This window comes from Antechinus flavipes, chromosome 1 (genome assembly GCF_016432865.1).
Source record: "Antechinus flavipes isolate AdamAnt ecotype Samford, QLD, Australia chromosome 1, AdamAnt_v2, whole genome shotgun sequence".
In the NCBI taxonomy this organism is placed as follows: Eukaryota; Metazoa; Chordata; class Mammalia; order Dasyuromorphia; family Dasyuridae; genus Antechinus; species Antechinus flavipes.
Window position 1 is genome coordinate 253,018,096 of NC_067398.1, and position 20,568 is coordinate 253,038,663.

The following is a 20,568-nucleotide window of genomic DNA, read 5'->3' on the forward strand; positions in this document are numbered from 1 at the left end:
GAAGTAGTGAGTCAAAGAACGAATCAAAGAAACAACAATAATTACAATGAGATAACATACCAAAACTTTGGTCTACTGCCAAAGCCTTCCTGAGAGGAAAAGTTATATTTCTAAACATTTTCAAAAACAAAAGAGAGAAGAATTCAATAAATTGGGAATGTACTTTATTTAAAAAAGACTTTTACCAAAGACAAAAATAAAAGTTCAGAAAATTGAAGAAGAAATAAACAAAAAACTAATTGTTTAAAACCAGTCAAACTTTAAAACCAAGAGCTTGATTTTTAAGAGAGAGAAAAAAATCTGAATTAAAAAATTGAGAGGGAACTCAAAATATCTGTTTGAAAAATATAAAAGGAGAATTCACAAGAAAAAAAGAGGAAATATTAGCAATTATTTTGTCAACTATGTCAGTAAAACTGATATCTTAAATGAAATGAATGAATGTTTGCAAAAATATAAAATACCCAGATTAACAAAAAAAAATTAAGAATTTAAACTGGATAAAACACAAAGGAACTTTTTTGGTATGAGTAGGGGCAGGGGGAGGGAATTAAGACCAGAGGGATTTACAAGTGAATTATATAAAACCTTCAAATAACAACTCTAATATTACATAAATTGTTTGCAAAAATAAGAAAAGATTGTATAGTTGTTTATTATGTAATGAAATGAGAAAAAGTAGAGTAAGTAAGTATATGCAAAAAGGAAACAGAATTGTTGCTTTTTACAGAATAGTAGTTTATTTAGAAAACCCCAGAGAGTCAAGTAAAATTAATTGAAACAATAACTTCAGTAAGGTAGCAGGATATTAAATAAACCCATAAAATCATCTGCCTTTCAACATTATCAACAAAATCCAGGAGGAAGTGTTAAGGAAAAACATCCCATTAAAATAGCTAGAAAATATACAAAATATCTGGGAGTCCTACTACCAAGATACACACAAAACATATTATGAATATGACCATAAAACACTCTTTACTGAAATATAGTTCTAAGTAACTGGGGAGATATTCATTGCTTATGGTTGTGCTGTATCAATATAATTAAAGGGATAGTCTTACTTGAATTAATAATGGATTCAGTGCCATTTCAGTAAATTGCCAAGAACTTGCTTTTACTGAATATGGGAAAAAGAATATTCATCTGGAATCAATTAGACGTCAAGACGCTAAAGTGAAATAATGAAAACAAAAGTGGGAAGAAAAGCAGCTTAAGTTATATTAAGTGGCATATGCCTGTAATTCCCAACTTCTGAGAAGACTGAATCTTGATTGCCTTAAGCTTAAGTGGTGTGGGCTACAGTGTGCTAAGCCAGTTGGTTGTCTGTACTAAATCCAGCACCATTATGGTGAGCCCCCAAAAGCAGATGGCCACCAGGATGTCTAAGGAGAGCTGAATATGCCTTAATCAAAAATAACATTAGTTAAAACTCCCATGCCAGTCAGGAGTGAGTTTTGTCTTATGGGCAGTCATTATACTTTTAGTCTGGATGAAATGGAGAGATCTTGAGCAAAACAAGGAGGGGAAAGAAAGCCAGCTTAGCAGAACAAAATCTTAAAATACACCATAAAGCAGTAATCTATTAAAACTATTTCATACTGGTAAAAAAAAAAAAAAAATTGGAAAAGCTGATCACTAGAACAGATTTAGATTCACAAGATCCACAAGCAAATAAAGCATAATGCTTGATGAACCTAGGATTTCAATTACTGAAAAAAGGGACTCACTCTTGAACAAAAAATTTGAAATCAGTCTGACAGAAATTAGACTTAGACCAACATTCACTCCACCACAATAATTTTCTTTTTCCTTTATGAGTTTTTAAAAATTGAATGTATTTGGAAAAATAAAACACTTAAGGTAGTTTTTCAACATTTCTCTTTGCAAAACCTTGTGTTCCAAATTTTTCTCCCTCTCTCCTTTTCTTCTCCCTTCCCAAGACAGCAAACAATCCAGTATAGGTTAAACATGTGCAATTCTGCTAAACATATTTCCCTATTCATTATGCTGCACATGAAAAATCAGATGAAAAGGTAGGGAAAAAAAAGAGAATGAAAAAAAAAAGAGAAAAACCAGCCACAACAAAGGTGAAAATACTATGCTTCAATCCATATTTAGTCTCCATAATTCTCCCTCTCAGTGCAGATGGCACTTTCCATCCCAAGTCTACTGGAATTGTCTTGAATTACCTCATTGAAAAGAGCCAAGTCTTTAACTGTTGGAATCTTTACAAACTATTAAGTCATTAGAGTTGATAGAGACAATAATTATCTAATTTAGCATGGTTCTGATCTTACAAGGAGATGTTTTGGGCCAGAAGAAACAAGGTACTAAGTAGAACTAATTGATACAATGCTTGTGTTCACACCTTTAGAGAGCTCATATAAGCAAGAAGTACTTAAGTACTCATTGGAATTCATAAGTATGGGAGATTTCAGGGTTTAGCATGAGATAGCCAAATTCACACCTCCCTTGAAGCTCTTAGGGCCAGAGGGCATGCTGGGAGATATCCCACAATCCCACACTCTCTCTCTCTCTCTCTCTCTCTCTCTCTCTCTCGAAGGAGCATAAATAGAACTTCAGTGAGCCCAGTCAGGGGAGTTCAGCAGTATTAGATTGGAGAGAAGCACTCTGGGACAGACACAGAGCACACTGGGAAATTGAGAGCCAGAAGCCCTCTCTTGGAGGCAAGACAGATTCCCCTTGGTGTTGACTAGAGGCTGAAGAAAGCAGAGCCAGAAGCAAAGGACAAAACTGCAAAAGCTCTTAGAACCAAGCAGAGAGATAGGCCTCAACTAACCGGGCTATTTTGGAAGGAGAAAGTAAACGTTTGCATTTTTACACCTGGCTGCATTTTGGGATTATTTACTTTTAACTGATACTAAGGCTGTCTCCAGAAAATCTCCCCAAGAAACCTGCTCCCAGAGAGAACTATGTGTATAATATTCTCTTGGTTCTAGTCACTTCACTTAGCAATAGTTCACATAAATCTTTCCAGACCTTTCTGAAATCATCCTGCTGATCATTTCTTATAGAACAATAGTTTTCCATAATATTCATATACCATAAGTTATTCAGCCATTCTCCAATTGATGGGCATCCAATCAATCAATTTCCAGTTTCTGGCCACTACAAAATTTTTGCTATACATATTTTTGCCATGTGGGTCCTTTCCCCTTTTTTGTGATCTTTTTGGGATACAGATTCAGTAGAGATATTGCTGTCTCAAAAGGGTATGCACAGTTTGATATCCCTTTGGGCATACTTCCAAATTGCCCTCCAGAATGGTTCAATCATATTACAACTTTACCAACAATGCATTTGTGTCTGAATTTTTTTACATCCCCTGTAACATTTATCATTATCTTCTCCTGTCATCTTAGCCAATCTGAGAAGTATGAAGTAATACCTCAAGATTTGTCTTACTTTAAATTTTTCAAATCAATAGTGATTCAAAATATTTTTTCATTTGACTAGAAATAGCTTTAATTTCTTAATCTGGAAATTGTTTATATCCTTTAACCATTTATCAGTTATAGAAGCTTTGTTTCCCTTCTAATCTTGGCTGTATTGGTTTTGTTTGTGCAAAGTCTTTTTAATTTTATGTAATTAAAATTATCCACTTTGCATTTTATAAAATTCTCTAATTCTTCTTTGGTCATAAATTCCTCCCTTCTTCACAGATCTGAGAGGTAGACACCACAGTAATTTTCAAATAAATACAAAGTCTATATATTAAAAAAAAAATGCCACTAATTAATTCTTGGAGCAAGGAAGGAAATACTTTTTACAACTATGAATGGAAGAGTTCTTGGAGAAACATGAGATGGAGAAGACTGAAAAAATAAAACGTACAAACAAAATTGATGTAGTTTAAATTATAAAGGAAATAATTATCTGGTACAGGAAATTGGGGGGAGGGAATCCATATAGTACATTTCTCTATTCAGCAAATTTTTGATAGCTAAGAGATATAGGGAATTGATAAATGCCTAAGAATAGCTATCCTCCAAAAGCTAAATGATCAAAAGAGAGGAACAAGATGTTTTCAGAAAAGCAATCTATTAACAGTAATGTGAAAAAAGTTCCAAGTCACTAATAATAAAATAAATATGAACTTTTAGAATTTCAAGGTTTCCCCTCTCACATCCGTTAGATTTGAAAAGATGATGAGAGAGAGAGAGAGAAAGAGAGAGAACAGCTGCTTGAAAGCTTGAATGACAACAAGCATAATCCCACACTCTTGGTAGATCTGAAAATCATTTTGGTACTGTACACAAAAAGTCCCTATATTGTACCCTGTCTTTGCTCTGTCAGTACCGCTACCAGGCTTGTAAGATCAGAAAAGAAGGGAAATGTACATTAAATTGTACATGTATGGATAATTTTAAAGTATCTACTTTTGTTGTAGTAAAGAATTGGAAATACAGTGGGTGCCTATCAGTTTGGGAAGGGCTCAACAAATTATGGTACCATGAATCAATATAGAGAATATTATTGTTCCATAAGAAATGGCTGAAGAGACAGATTTCAAAGAAATCTGGAAGAATTTGTACAGACTGATTCAGAGTGAAGTGTGGAGAGCCAAGAATATAATTTATACAGTGATTATAACCATGTAAAGAAAAACAACTTTGAAAAGTTTCAGAACTATTATTAATGCTGTGACGAATTTACCAGAAAACTGACGAGTAATCATATTTCTTGCTTCTAGGTACGGAATGAAGCTTGCACGTTTAGCCTTGACCAATGTATAGATTGTTTTTCATGATTATACTTATTACAGTGTAGGGTTTTTTTTTTTTTTTTTTAGGAGATAGTGATAATGACACTAAAAAAGAAAAGAACAGGCATGAATTTATTTTTTTTTAAGTAAAGAGAAGATAGTTAAAGGGAATTGGGAAGGAAACACATGTTATAGCTATTGATTTAAGCTATTAAAAAAGCAAAGTATACATAACAGGAAAAAATACTACATTTAGTAAGCTCATAATAACAATGAACATTTGTAGTTTTTAAAGATAACTGTAATCCAAATGAAAGATTAGATTTTTTTTTTGTGAGCAGGAGTTAAGAGGATAGCTATAGGAAATGTTGAAGTGTCATGTATCTTTTTTGTCCTCTCTGCCTAAATCCCACCGTGTGTATGTGTGTGTGTGTGATTGAATGCTTTTATTATTATTATTATTACAGTGTGATGTTCTCTTCTTTTTCTAAAATATGATCATTCTCTGGGAGCAGGTTTCTTGGGGAGATTCTAGAGGCAGCCTTAGTTTCAGTTCAGAGTAATAATTACCTCAAATGCAGCCAGTCCTTTATTGTCTCTTCTAAAATAGCCTGCTTAGTTTTCTTGGAGGCCTATCTCTCTGCTTGGTTCCAAGAGCTCTTATAGTTTGCCCTTTGTCTCTGCTAGCTTCAGCTTCAGCCTCCAGCTCTTTCTGAACTGCCAGTTCTGCCCGACTGCAGTCTCTAGCTTCTCAGTTTCCTCAATTGACTAACTTCACTGACTCCTCCACTAAATCCTCTGACTTGTAAATCTCCCGAAGTCTCTGACTGAGGCTCTGAGAGCTTCTTATATATGATCTCTTCAAGGTGTGAACTCAAAGGTTGACTCCTCTGAGAGAGTGGGATTGTGGGTTTCTGACTTGTGAACTCTAATGTGTGAGCTCTCAAAGGTGTAAACTTAAGCATTATTTCTATCAATTCCAGTGAGTTATCACCTTGTTTCAAGTTCTGGCTCATAACATTATAGTTTTTTTATTTACAGAACATATGCATGGGTAATTTTTCAGCATTGACAATTGCAAAACCTTCTGTTCCCACTTTTCCCCTCCTTCCCCCCACCTCCTCCCCTAAATGACAGATAGTCCAATATATGTTAAATATGTTAAAGTATATGTTAAATACAATATATGTATACATATTTATACAGTTATTTTGCTGCATAAGAGAAATCAGATCTAGAAAGAAGATAAAAAAAACCTGAAAAGGAAAACAAAAATGCAAGCAAATAATAACAGAAAGTGAAAATGCTATATTGTGGTCCACACTCATTTCTCATAGTTCTCTCTCCGGGTGTAGCTGAATCTCTTCATTACTAAACAATTGGAACTGATTTGAATCATCTCATTGTTGAAGGGGGCCACGTCCATCAGAATTGATCATCGTATAGTCTTGTTGTTGAAGTATATAATGATCTCCTGGTCCTGCTTATTTCACTCAGTATCAGTTCATGTAAGTCTCTCCAGGCTTTTCTGAAATCATCCTGCTGGTCATTTTTTTACAGAACAATAATATTCCATAAATTCATATACTACAATTTATCCAACCATTCTCCAATTGATGGGCATCCATTCAGTTTCCAGTTTTTGGCCACTACAAAGAGACCTGCCACAAACATTTTGGCACATGCAGGTCCCTTTCCCTTCTTTAAGATTTCTTTGGGATATAAATCCAATAGCAACACTGCTGTATCAAAGGATGCACAGTTTGATAACTCTTTGGTCATAGTTCCAAATTGCTCTCCAGAATGGTTAGATCCATTCCCAGTTCCACCAACAATGCATCAGTGTCCCAGTTTTCCCACATCCCCTCCAACATTCATTATTATCTTTTCTTGTCATTTTAGCCAATCTGACAGGGGTGTAGTGTTGCCTCAGAGTTGTCTTAATTTGCATTTCTCTGATCAATAATGATTTGGAACACTCTTTCATATGATTAGAAATACTTTCAATGTCTTCATCTGAAAATTGTCTGTTCACATCCTTTGACCATTTATCAAGTGGAGAATCTCATCCTAACCTGTCCTTACCTCTACCCCTTTACCACATGATTTCTTATAAATTTGAGTCAATTCTCTATATATTTTAGAAATGAGGCCTTTATCAGAACCTTTGACTGTAAAAATGTTTTCCCAGTTTATTGCTTCCCTTCTAATCTTGTCTGCATTAGTTCTGTTTGTACAAAAACTTTTTAACTTAATATAATCAAAATTTTCCATTTTGTGATCAATAATGATCTCCAGTTCTTCTTTGGTCACAATTCCTTTCTTCTCCACAGATCTGAGAGGCAAACTATCCTGTGTTCTTCTAATTTATTTATAATCTCATTCTTTATGTCTAGATCATGAACCTTTTGGCCTTATCTTGGTGTGTGGTGTTAAGTGTGGATCAATGCCTAGTTTCTGTCATACTAGTTTCCAATTTTCCCAAGTAGTGAATTCTTATCCCCAAAACTGGAGTCTAAATTTGATCCCCACCATTATTGAAGTTCTGGTTCAAGTTTCATATTCACCTTGGAAGTCTTCTCTGATTACCCAATACATTATGAAAGTGTTTTCATATACTTGACAGTTGAAAGAATTGTACATGTGGTAAAGGGGTAGGGGTGAGGACAGGATAGGATGAGATTGTTTTTATTGTAGAAAAGTTATGGGGGGTATCATATCTGACTTCAAACATATGGAAAGTTGCCATGTAGAAGAAATTTTGGTGACTCCAGAAAACAACCCCAGTGAGTGTAAGTTACTGGAAGGAAGCTCTTGGTTCACTATAAAAAGAGCAATTACACCTACCTAGAAGTAAAATTAGATTGTCTTATGAGGTAAGGAATTCTTCCTCACTGAAAATATTGCAGCAGTCTCTGCAGAGTAACATGTTACTTATGTTGTAAATGGGATTCATGCATGAAGGAGGAGACTAGCCTAAATTACTTCTGAGGTCCCTTCTGGGCTATCTGCTATAAATTATCTTTTCATATGCATGCATGCTTCCTTCTTCTAAACTGACTATAACCTCCTTGAGGTCAGAATAATAATAACAACGATAATAGCTGATAGTTATTTAATACTTTAAAATTTGCAAAATACCTTCTGAGATAAGTAGTAATAATTATACCATATAGATGAACAAAAGCATAGAAATGATTTGTTCAGGATCACATAACTAAGAGGTAGCAAATTGTGATTCACAAGTCTGACCTTAAACTTTCCCTTAAGTGTTTGGTCCTCTATCTTAAATTTATAATCCCCAGAGTGCCTAACACATTGCTTTGCACATAGATGTTTGATAAGTATGTTGATCAATCGATCTACCTGTCCTGATCCTGTAATTAAAAAAGGAGTCTCTCAAGAAATAAGTAGATGGTGACTATGACAGGTCAAGATTAAATCTAGAAGCAGATAGTTTTTCCCTCTGGTAAATGTAATCCATGAACTTGCATTGCTCTAGTCCCACAGGGACACTAGAGCAAAGCTATGGAGTATGGGAGCCCTTTTAGCCTCAGAATTGTTCCTTTATTACAGCTGCCTAATGGGAGCTTCAGTCATGGGTGGGTTCTGAGGATAATAATTATACCAAGCAGGAAAGACTTTAAGGACAGTGATGTTGATGATGCTGATAATAATGTGTTGGCCATTACTGAAGGCTTTTGTCTATCTAGCCTCCAGCACATTCCCTCTGACCATGGCTCTGAGTACTGGGGAGGTAATAAGGAAATTATTATTGTGGACACTAAAGCTCATTAAGTGTGACTCTATTAAAAATCAAGGTTAAGCTGGACTTTAAATCTCTGAGCAGAACCACTGGCGGCTACAGTGTGTGCTGGCAAGTTGCCATGGAGTTCAGTGGCCCTTTTCGTCATTTATGTGATAATCATCTCTATTAAAAGCAGTAACGCGGCTCCATCAAAGGAAGCATTCTGGCAGCTTGTGCGGTGACCAGTTGCCCCCTCTTCTGTAGTCTAAAGATGGCAGATGGGACAGTATGGTATTGATGGGACAGATTATTGCCAGACCTATTATTAGAAAGAACCAGATCTTTATGACTTAGTTTTTCTTTTTCTCATGACAACTCAGGTCTGGATTTTGTCAGCAGGGCTCGTAGAGCAAGGTCAGGCAGCTACCCCTGGGAACACATTAAATCTTTTTGTCCATGAATCTTGCAGGGACAGGAGAACAGAACAGAGCAAACTGAAGGAGGCTTGTGTTCAAGCACCAAGTGCCCTCCTTACCTATCCCGTTGCTCTTCTTTTTTTTTTTTTTTTTGGTTTTCTTTCACAACCTCAACTTAATTATTTCCCCCTTTTGCATTTACAAGTGGAGTTTTTGATTCTCCACTCTCTTCATCCTCTACCATTTTCCTCTTTCCTTGCATATGTTCCTCTTGGAAGAGCCTTTTTTCTATTTTTCTCCAGTATTCAGTTCTTTTCTCTGGGGGATTTGCTGCAGTAATATTTAGTCTGAATGATGGTTTTTGTTGATTTGCTTCTGACTGGAAAAGGTGGAGAGGGGCTGGATAGCTTGACCTCTTCATGTGGAGTCACTATCAATCTGTCTCTGCTTCCTAGTGGATGGCAAGTGCTCTTTCTCATTCCTGGGAAGCCAGGCCAAAAGAAATAAATATCCTTTCTCTGGCCAATTATTGGGATTCATCTTGAGAATGGAGCCATGGCTTTATCCAGGGCCATCTATTAACAGAAGCAGAAGAACTGACATTTCTAGGTAGCCCTGCTTTATACACAACTGGAGAGTTGAGTTCTTTGGAAATATGCCATCTTCAGCATCTTCATCTCAGTTTCTTCACCTATGAAATGAAGATTTGAGGCTATTATTATTTCTCAGAGTCTTTCCCATTCCCAGCCCTATGATCCTTTGATTCTAATTACCAACAACTTCCTGGATCACTGAACATGAAGTTGGCCTTCTTTAGAGATGAAGTATTTATGGCATCAAAGGAGGAATTCTTTCAGTGGTCTTGGAGAACTAAGAGTCTGAGAGATAATAGAAAGACCATCGAAATGTGCAGTCAAGAGATCCAAGATTTATTTCTTATCAACCCATCTCTAGAACTTGGACAAGTTACAATACTTTGTTTCTTGTTCTTCTATCAGAAGGATATCACCCTCTTATGTAATATAGAATGATCCTGCATAAAACACAGGAAAGAAAAATAAATGGTTGTTCATGGGCTGTGGGGAAGAGGACATTCTAGTCTCCATAGACAGGTTATCTGATAACTCAAGGTAATCATCACCCATGATAAAAAGTATCTCTCCTTTGCTGAAGGATTTCAGGCTGCAGGAGTAGGGGGCAGAATTGCCTTTCTTGCTCCTAGCCCCATGACCATTACCATTGAGCAAAGAAACCTTTGCTTCTCTACAACATCCCTTTCAGACAGCTTGCTAAGGGGTCTGCTAATTGGATAGACCATCTTGCTAAATGTGATGAGAGACTACAGTTTTAGATTATCTCTATTCTCCAAGAGAATCTAACACAGCCATCTAACTTACAGGAAACTTGAGGAGGGGCAAATAAGGGTGGAGCGTTTCCTTTTTGCCTGGCCTTCTCATGATTGTACTCTGAAGGATTAGCAGGAAATCATTGTTTGGTCATTTTTCTTTTCCCTTTTTAAAACACTCTGGACCAAAAAAAGTCCTTTGGCTTGCAAAAAAATCTGAATTTTTTTGTTTCCCCTCATGAATTCTTGGACTAAGTCAGACTTTCTGAGAAGATTCTTCTTCCCTTCTCCCCCACCCCCCAGTGGTTGAACTGAGCAATGGAAACTATTAATTGGCATTTAATTAGACAATTGATTAATATTAAAGTAACACAATCTTGTCAGAGTGGCAAGGTGGAGGTGATCAGGTTTTGTAATGCTGGAGAAACTGAGGCAAGATAGAGATTAGAGAGTATTTAATATTTTATTTGAAAGGGAGAGATTTACTGGGACCAAATTGGATTCATGGTTTGGTCGCAGGGCTGAATGAGACTATTGTCTCCAAGAATCCAGCAAACAATCAGAGTTCTCAATGACATATATACATGTGGCTCAGACACAGGGGGTCGACTGAGGCAGGGGCGGAGTCAGGGTGCCGATAGTGGGTATGGGACTCTGACAGGGTGGGGCAAGCCTCCAGAAATGGGGAGAGACATCTTGATAAGATGGTATCTGACGTTCCTGTAATTTGGAATGGGGAGAGGCATTCTGATATTCTAAAACATAAGATATTTTATCCTTATCAAGGATTCTGATAAAGAGGGAAGGGAGGTTTTGCCAGACTGAGCTTTGAGCTGATAATTATAAACTGAAACAGAACAGTTAGAGAAACTGAGTCAGGACTGGGTCAGGATGATTAGGGAAACTGAGTCAGGACAATAAAAGAGAACTGTGTCATAACAGTTTGAAGTGATCAGGTTTGCCACACTGTCAAGTCAGGTTTTCTCCAGGGGTATAGCTCAGATGAGATATGAAGGTGAAGTTTGCTTCTTGCTTTCTGTGCCTCTTGTGCTCCAAGGATAAACATTATCCACCAAGGTGGAAGATAGATGCCTGGATGCGAGGGTCAAGTCAGTATCTTAAGTCCTACCTGCTTGAGCTGGATCTTGGAAACAGTGCCAAGGATGCAGTTGTTTAGCCTCTGAGTACTGCCTCGGGCTCAATCCTGGACCCTGCCAGTCCTGCTCCATGGGCCCCTCCAGCTGTCCTGAAGAAGTAGGTAGGCAGTAGGTGCTCCCACTGTCCATCCTCTTCTCCCACTGAGCCGTGATTTAAGCTGCCTGTTCAAATAGTTTACATCACAGAGTAGCCTTTGATTAGAAATGATGTGCCATAAGGCCCTAGTTGTACACAATTGAAAATGCTCTTTCATTCATCAACAGGAAGGAGAAGAAAGGCTTGTGCTGATGTCTCCAATTCGGGCAGACAGAAATTCTCTGACACTTAAAAAAAAAAAAAAGAAAGAAACCCAGCATGCCATTTGCAATGGAACACTTTGTCAGGGGGAAAGTCTCAGATCTCAGCTTCCCGTGTTGTCATTGCATTGTTCCTTCTGAAAATCAAAGCTTGGAATCTTTGTGAGCAGCTGAGCCCCAAGAATCCATTTACTTTCCGTAGAGTGATATATGGTCTCTACTCTGCATTACTCATAGTGGCTGAAGATCCATTTCCTGAAAGATAACTGGGATTTCAGCAATATGTTAAAATGGGGTAGATCAGGAGTGCCTTGTAGATGTAATCAAGAAGCAGAAAAAAATCCAGTGTTGCCATATCCCAATAAGAGGGAAGGTGGCAGCTTCAAGAAAGGAGTATCTTTTGTAATCTGGGGGTGGTGGGCAGGAGCTGGGATTCCCAGTGTGAAGACTTACCTTGCAGATGACAGGTTATCATGGTGTCAGAAAGGAGAGCTTGGTTCAGTGGTCTCTGAAAGGAGGCAAAAGGTCACAAACATGTATTATCTGGACCTTTCTTTCCTTCTTCACTTCCTTTCAAATCTGGGCAGTTCCACACTTGCATTTTATACTGTCCTCCAGGTAGTGAAAGACAATAAAACTTTGTGAATTCTTGGTGTACTTTCTGGAAGATTCTAGTAGAAAATTTCCCTGAGGGTCAGAAATTTGGGTCATTTGTGGATTTCACTTATCCATGCTAACCTAACAGTCATCAACACAAGATGACTTTCAGTGGAGCTCTCAAACTTGAACTTGTAATGGAGTTCAAAAAAAAAAAACACAAGTGTGAGGGCCTGGCTCCTAAACCAGTTCCATTTTCTAGGTTCTCCATTTCCTTCATGTGCCAGAACCACCTTTTAGGAGTTGATATAAAAGCTGGCCCACTTTCTGGAGTCACTATCCTTGTCTCTGCTCTGTGTCTCTCTTCTATGGACTTGTGTGTGTTCATGTATGGTTCTCCCCCACCCCCAATATAAGTACCCTGAGGGCCAGGAAGGTTTCATTTTTGTCTAAAGCCAGTGCTTAAAATCCAGCAAAGGATTTGTAAACGTTGGCCGAATGCATAAATGAGGGGTCCCTGACTAGCCAAGAGAAATGTCTATGCCTGACATTTTACTTTTTAAAAAATCATCTTTGCTATTCTGAGCAGGGACTAGTAGAGTTCAATAAAACATTACCATGCCTCCTGTGCCTGGTCAAATATTCCTAAGCTTCTGCTTAGGGACTTGATAAGTTTGTGTTTAAAGAGGAACCACACATTGATGACATTGCACATTGTGACTCTCCTGTGCAGATCTGACACCAACTGGGTCCTCAGGATGACAGGTGGCCTGTCCAAAGCCCAGACTGACATACTGAAGCACGAGGCCTTTCAGCCACATTTATGCAGGGCTGAGATTGTTCTCTTTGAATTGTCTTACTTGGGTGCGGCGTCCTACTGCCCAGGCTTCCACCGAGCCTTCGGCAGCCACAAAGTGCTGTCCGTCAGCGACACGAGCTCGCTGCTCTGAATATTTATGTTCAAAGAAGATTTCATTTCTGCCAAAAACTCCACTGATTCCTCAGAGTAAGGAAGTGATGAGGAAGCTTGCACAGGCAGCCCCTGCACTTTCAAGCCAGTTATTCCTGGAAGTCTCATGGCAGGTCATTGGAAAATGAAAAGTCCTGGTTGTCTTTTCAGTCATGTTCAGTCTAAACATGAGGTGAGTAGAAATCACTGAATGGTAAGAATCATTATAACTTGTACTTTTAAATTTCTGGCTGTTTTCTTCATAACAGCCCTATGAAGTAAGTGATGTAATTATTAGGTCCGTTTCATAAATGAAGCATCTGAAAGTCACAGAGGTAAAATGACCTGAATGAGGCCACATTTCATCATCATCACTGTCTTCATAGCTAACATTTACATATACTGGATTCTGTGCTAAGCACTTTACAATTATTATCTCATTTGAGCCTTACAAGATCTCTGGGAGGTATTATCCCCATTTTACATATGGGAAAACAGAGGCAGTCAGGGATTAAGTGACTTGCCTAGGATCACACAGCTAGTAACATGTCTGAGGCTGAATTTGAACTCCGTTCTTTCATATTTCAGGTCTAACATTCTATACTACCCCACCTAGCAAAACCAGAATTCAAATCCAGATCTCTTGACTCCAAACCTAAGGGGACAATTTTTATTATACATGATTGAGTTGGAAATGAAATGAAACAGTTGCTTTTTAAGCAGTAGAAAACAAGAACAGTATGAAGTAACAGACTGCTTTATTGATAGGATTTTGCCATCTAAGTTACATCAGAGTTACACTTTGATTCCTATGCATATAAGCACTGTCCTAGTTTAGGGCCCTTTTAGATTTCATCTGCAATATTGCAATCTTTTCCTAACTAATTTCTGTTACTTCCAATCTCTGCCTCTTCTCTAAGCCATCCTATTTATCTCTTTGCTTAATAATTTCACTCCACTGGTCAAAAACCTTGACAGGCTCCCAATTGTCCACAAAAAATCCAGGCTTTTTAACCTGACATTAAAAGATCTCCTTGATCTAGCTGCAACCTCTCTTTACAGCCTCATACACCCCTACTGACCTTCTTGTATTTTATATTTGATTTAATTATTCTCCATTCCTTGAATCTGATTTATATTTTTTAACTCTTTTGTTGTTCACAACTTCAGCCTACCTCCCATTCTTCTTCTTCATATTCCTTATATATCAGCCAAACATTATTCTTCAAATATTTTCTTTACTTATTTTTCTCATGTGTTCTCTAGAATGTGAATCCCCAGATCCCTATTTCCTCCCATGAAAATCCTATACTACATTAAAGCTTATCTCTCCATTTCAAATCACACTCCTTTTTATGAAACGCTCTTTAAGCCCTACAATTGGAAGTCATAATTGTAGTAACAACTCTTATTACTTAGCACTTCCTTTTTAAAAGAATTTAGTTTTTATCCTGAATTTAATAAATACAAAACAAAATAAGCATTTCCATATGTGTATGTGTGTGTTTGTGTGTATAGAGAGAATGAGAGAGACAGAGAAGGACAGAGCCAGACAAGAGAAAAAGAAGAAAGGAGAAAGAGACAGATAGATAGTGACACACAGAGAAAGAGAGAGATGCAGGAAAGGGACAGAAACAGAGAGACAAGGAATGAGAAAGAAGGAGAGAGAGAAGAGAGACAGAGGAAGGAAGGGAGGGAGGAAAAAAGAGAAGAGAGAGGGAGAGAATGTTACATGTAACTGCAGATACATAATATATGACAACTTACTTTTACAGGTATGCAATAAGTTTTCCAAGCTTTCCTGCTTATCTATCCTTCTTCATGGATTTCCTTCTTTTCTTTTGCCAGAATTTTTTTTTTAAGATGCCTTAATGGCCAACTTTTCTTTCTCTCCCTCCTTTCTTCCTTCTTTCAGACTTTCCTTCATCTTTCTCCCTTTCTTTACTTTTTTCTTTTTTCCTTCCTTCTTTCCTTTCTCCTTGTCTTTATCTTTCTTTCCCTCTCTTCTTCTGCCTTTCTTTCTTCCTTTCCTTCCCTATCCTCTTATTTTCACAAAACCCTTTCTCTATCTCTTTGGAAAGAAAGGAAAAGAAAAATTTATACCTCTATAACAAATAAGTGTTATCAAATAAAAATTTCACATTGATTGTGTTCAAAAATATATTGCATAGCACTTTCCTCACACCCATCCAATGTAATATGTAATGATGGTATCATTTGGTGGCACAAGGTGAACCTGGAATCAGGAAGCCTTGAGATCGAATGTGATTTAGACACTTTCTAGCTGTATGATCTGGGCAAGTCACTTACCCTCTGTTCCCCAGTTTCCTAAATTATAAAATGGAGAGAATAGAAGCACCTACTTCTCAGGATGGTTGTGAGGATCAAATGAGAGAATATCTGTAAAACAGCAGCGCTTAGTATATAGTAGGTGCTAATATAAATGTTTATTTCTTTCCCTAATGTAAATATTGCCCCTCCTCTATTTTATTTATGAGAAAACAGGCTCAATCAGGTTAAGCAAATTGCCTAAAATCACACACTTTGTGTGTGTGTCAGCCGGTTAATGATAGAACAAGAACAAGTCCTGTATCCAAGTAGATTGTTCTCTTTGATCCATCTTGTTGTCTTAGAATCTCATGATTGAGAGACTCATGAGATAATCTAGTTCAATCCCCCTTTATTTCCTGCAGGGGTCATTCAGACTTTGTTTTAACTTGCTTTAGAGATTTGCCAATTCAACATACTTTTTAAATAGCTCAAACTTTTGGGAAAGCCTTTGTCATATTGAGCCAAAGTCTTTTTCCTGGTTATTTTATTGGCGCTTCACAAAAGAATTTGTTTTTTCACGGACTCAGTGTTTATCTATTCGGAGAGAATAATCTTGTCTTAGTCAATTCAGTCAACTATATGACCCTTTACCCTAAGTCTTCTCTTTCCCTAAACCAAACCCCTCTAGTTCTTTCAGCTGATCCACACATTATTTGTCTTTTGATCCATTTGGTTCACTTTCGTCTGGATGCCCTCATATTTGTCAGTACTCTGGTTCTTTAAACATTTATGATTTTGTCATTGTGAATACTCCCCCTGAGATGTAGCTTGCAACTTTAGACATTCTGTAAGAACTGTCATGGCTGCATTCATCCCTGCAGCTTCTTCAGCCAAGCCTTAGTGTGTATATACATACATACACACACAGACTATGGCTATACTATATATATAGATAGGCCTATACTTTGGATCCTTTCTTATTTGGCAAGATCTGTTAGACCTTATGCACTATTGATCTTGCCTTTGAAAGCCTTTCCTTTAAACCCTTAATAAAGCTTAGAAGAGAAATTTAGTGAAAGCTTTTTTCAGTACCTCTCCTAAAATTTTCTGTCAAGTTCTACTCTCTCTAAAACTGGGCATAATGCCCTTGGTGAGAACAGTATCAACCACTTTTGAGAAACATAGCTTTTCATGAAAGTTAAAGATGGACCTGAAGTGTTGAACTGGATGGTACAATGCTCTGCCTTGTAGCTAACATTCCTTATCTCCATCTGTAACGATTTTGTTATTTTCTTACCTAGACAATTTTAAAATCCATTTTATGTCATAATTTTTCATAAGCATGAAGTCATTCCAGGTTTAAATCTAATAAGTGCTCCATACATTTACATGTATTCTTGCTTCTTTACCTTCACATTTATCTTTTGAACATATCTTTTGTCATAACTAAGATATCTGAGAGCTTTCTATGTAGCCACATCGGTTTCTCTATTTGCCTCTTCTTTTCTTCTTAATAAAGGGAATTCTCACTTCTATTGTCAACATTTTAAGTCCCCTATCCTTTTGAGGCATATTTCTCTTTGTGATCAGAGGGTTATTGGACTCAGAAAGATTGAAGGCACTTTAGATATAATCTAGTCCACCACCCCCTTTTTCTTTATTATAGATGAGAAAACTGAAACCTAGAAAAATTGAAACTTTTTCTGAGTTTTTTATGTAAATATCACGATCATTTAAATTATTTTGCAAATTCTTTGGTAGAAGAGATTATTTTTCCTATATTGATATCTCCATTACATGGCATAGTGCCTTGAACATAATTGTTGCTTAGTATTTATTGAATTTAACAAATGAATAATTATGAATAACACAAAATAATGATAAATTTCTATCATGTGGCACATGGATAAAGTGCCAAGATACATCTTCCTGAGTTCAAATCTAGTCACAATTGAAAAAAAAACTCAGCACTGAAACAATAAAATTTCTATGTAGTTTTCAAGGTGCTCCATAATATGTTAAATCATCTAATTTTTACAACTATGCTTTGAAATTCATTGAACAGTTTTTTTGTTACTGTTCACTCATTTTCAACTGTGTATAACTCTCCTTGATTCCATTTGGGGTTTTCTTGATTGAGATACTGGAATGGTTTGCCTTTTCCTTCTCCAGCTCATTCTAGAGATAAGGAAATTGAGGTAAACAAGGTTAGGTCACTTGTCCAGGGTCACATATCTGGGAAGTGGATTGAGGCCAGAGTTAAACTTAGGAAGATGAGTATCTTCAGGAAAACAGGTCCAGCACTCTATGTACTACAGTACCACTTAGCTCCTTAACAGCCTTAGCTCCTAAAATCCTAGAGAAGGAACGGCTTTTAGAAATTATCTAGTTCAGTGTATCAAATTCAGTTATAGACAGGGGTCACTAATTCATACCCAAGGATCCTTCTGCCCACATATTGACTTAGATTAAAAATTTGATATCGTCACCTGTGTTTTATTGTAGTTTTATTTATTTTTGCTAACTGTTTCTCAAGGAGGTTTTAATCTGCTTTGGGCTACACTAGGGATGTTGTGGATTACATGTAGCCCACAAACTGCATGCAAAGACATTTGATCTAAATCAGGGATTCTTAATCTTTTTTGTGTGTGTCATGGATTCCTATGGCCATCTGGTAAAGCCTATGTATTCCCCTTCTCAGAATTTTTTAAGTTATTAAAGGAACTGATAAATTTAATTTAGAGGTTAGTGAAAATAGTGATATGTGTATGTGTGTTTTTCCCTATTGAAGTTCATAGATCTAAAATCTGTTCCCGTGAGACTCAGACTACAGTTACTATATATCTCTCTATTTTTAAGGTAAGAAAATTGAGATATAGAAAGATTGTGATTTTCTTTGGGTCATATAGCTTGTCATTAGCATAACCAAAATTAGCACCCTGGTTGCCTGACTTCTAATCCAATGCTCTTTTCCTTTCACTATCCTGAAGAAATGTACTAATTTAGCAATAATTTTACATGAGTATATTTTTTCAATCTAAAATGAATGTCTCATTATACATTGAGATAGACACACTGACACTTCTCAGAATATAGCTGTCCTGTTAGATCATCTTATCATCTATGTCTTTTTAAAATTAAGACAATGCTGTTGCAAGGAGAGATGGGCCAAATGAAACATCTACTTAGGAGTTGCCAGTATATGATGATGAGGAATGTACCAAAATGAAGTTATTTTATTGGCTGTCTCGAGTACTTTTCACTTTAGAAACAGTTCAAAGGACCATTGCTTCTCATCATCACTCATAATTATAGCCTTGGCCTATCTTGCCCATTTGGATGTGTATAAAAATCTGGTTGCCTTCCCATCATTATAGAATCCAGTTTGTAGTGGTAGATTTCTTTGTTGGATTTTCAACTCCAAAGGAAAAGGCTTCTTCAATAAATGAAGGAAGAGTTTTTAGTTCTTTCTAATTAGAATCTCTCCATTTCCTTGATGCTTCTGGGCAAAATGGATTGGTTTTCACAGGTCAGATCCAGTGACCAGAATAGCAATGCTCTATCTTGAGAGTATTCTCATTATTGTATAAAAATCCAGGTCTGTGGAGTTTTACTATAAACTCCACGAAGTCTGGGAGCTGAGTTATGTTTAAACTTTAAATCCCTTCCAGTTCTCAGTATAGTGTTCTCTGCATAGAGGAAGCAGGCAGTGGTTGTAGAATAAAACTTAATATAAAAATTCTGGCAGAAGTAAAAAGTTGCTCCAGAGAAATGTGTCTGTATCTAGTGCAATCATCATCCCAGCTAATGAGCCACATTCACATCCACTATCCCTGAGTTTCAAATACTTCTCCTGTTCATTGAACAAGGGACAGAAGCAAACATGTGGTGTATTTCTTTCTTTGTACCTTTGTATAGAACCCTCTACTGGGCACTTAAAAAGGACATGGTCCTCAAAGTTGGCAGACTAATGGGAACATAAGCCTAGTTCTTGCTTAGCTATTTCTAAAGTAGGAAACAAATGGAGAGAAAAAAAAATTATAACTTGCCACAAACAGATTGGACTTAGGGCTTTGAAGAATCTATTTCTCTTAAACTTGGGGTTCTCTGAGTGGGATGATAGGAAAGATCTCAATATATTAGAAGACCACTGAGAGATTGAATTTGGTTCCAGACCAAATAATAGCTTCTTTATCATCATTATATTAAGAAAAAGGGCCTGCTCTTTTCTTAGCCCATTCCTATGTCCAGCCATCAAGTGTTAGCTTGAAATCCTTTTTTTAGGAAATTTATTCTGCTCATCTCCAGAAAGAGGAAGTTCTTCTATGGACAACATCTCCAGGTGAATAAAAGTAACTAAAGTAAAAAGTGTGTGTGTGTGTGTGTGTGTGTGTGTGTGTGTGTGTGTGTGTGTGTGTGTGTTGGGGCGGGGGAAGAGAGTAAAGTGCTTCTTTCTTGATGCTTACAATAGGTTAAAACTGGTTGGCAGCTTAATTACTGCATGTCCTTGGCTATTCTCTTTCCACATTGTTTATTCTGTGTCAGGTAATAAAGGGTAATATCATCAATTAGGTGTTTAATTGGAGTTGTACAGAAGTCATGTAATTTAATAATTTGGTTTAGCAGGTATAGTCAGAGAGCATGAGAGATAGGCTAGAGAGGGTTATTATCTCCTTGGCTTTTAAGGGAGCTGGATCCTACAAAATGGGCCACTGCCACTTTTAGACTTTTTCAAGATCTAGAAGTGGCCTTCTGTTGTTACTTTGGGGAAGGTTCCTCTCCATTGCTGGACTCCCTTAAAATATAGTCAAGTACTCACTTTAAAGCATGAAGGATGAGTGTTCAGTGGTTTGCCCCTTGCTGGAAACTCACTTCTACCCTGATATCATTGAAAGATGGATATTATTCTAACTGTTATTGTGTTATTTTCCCCACTTTTGCTGTTTAGAGCTTTTGAGGACTAAATCCTGGTGTTAATAATTTCCCTGAATGAAAAAATAGGTATTTGAATATTTTGCCTCTAATAAATATGAATATCATCTTGCAAATTTGAATGAGT

At 36.9% G+C, this 20,568-nt stretch overlaps 1 protein-coding gene and 1 long non-coding RNA gene across 3 annotated transcripts in view; one reads left to right on the forward strand and one right to left on the reverse strand.

Annotated features, from left to right (window-relative positions):
* MAD1L1 (mitotic arrest deficient 1 like 1) overlaps positions 1–20,568 on the forward strand; it is an 872,812-nt gene that overhangs the window by 589,814 nt on the left and 262,430 nt on the right. The window lies entirely within an intron of this gene.
* Positions 8,620–12,693, reverse strand: LOC127564031 (uncharacterized). The gene is made up of 4 exons (XR_007954172.1): positions 12,146–12,693; positions 11,368–11,557; positions 9,667–9,926; positions 8,620–9,584 (listed from the first exon to the last, which is right to left on the reverse strand). It is a non-coding gene; the product is annotated as an uncharacterized LOC127564031 (long non-coding RNA).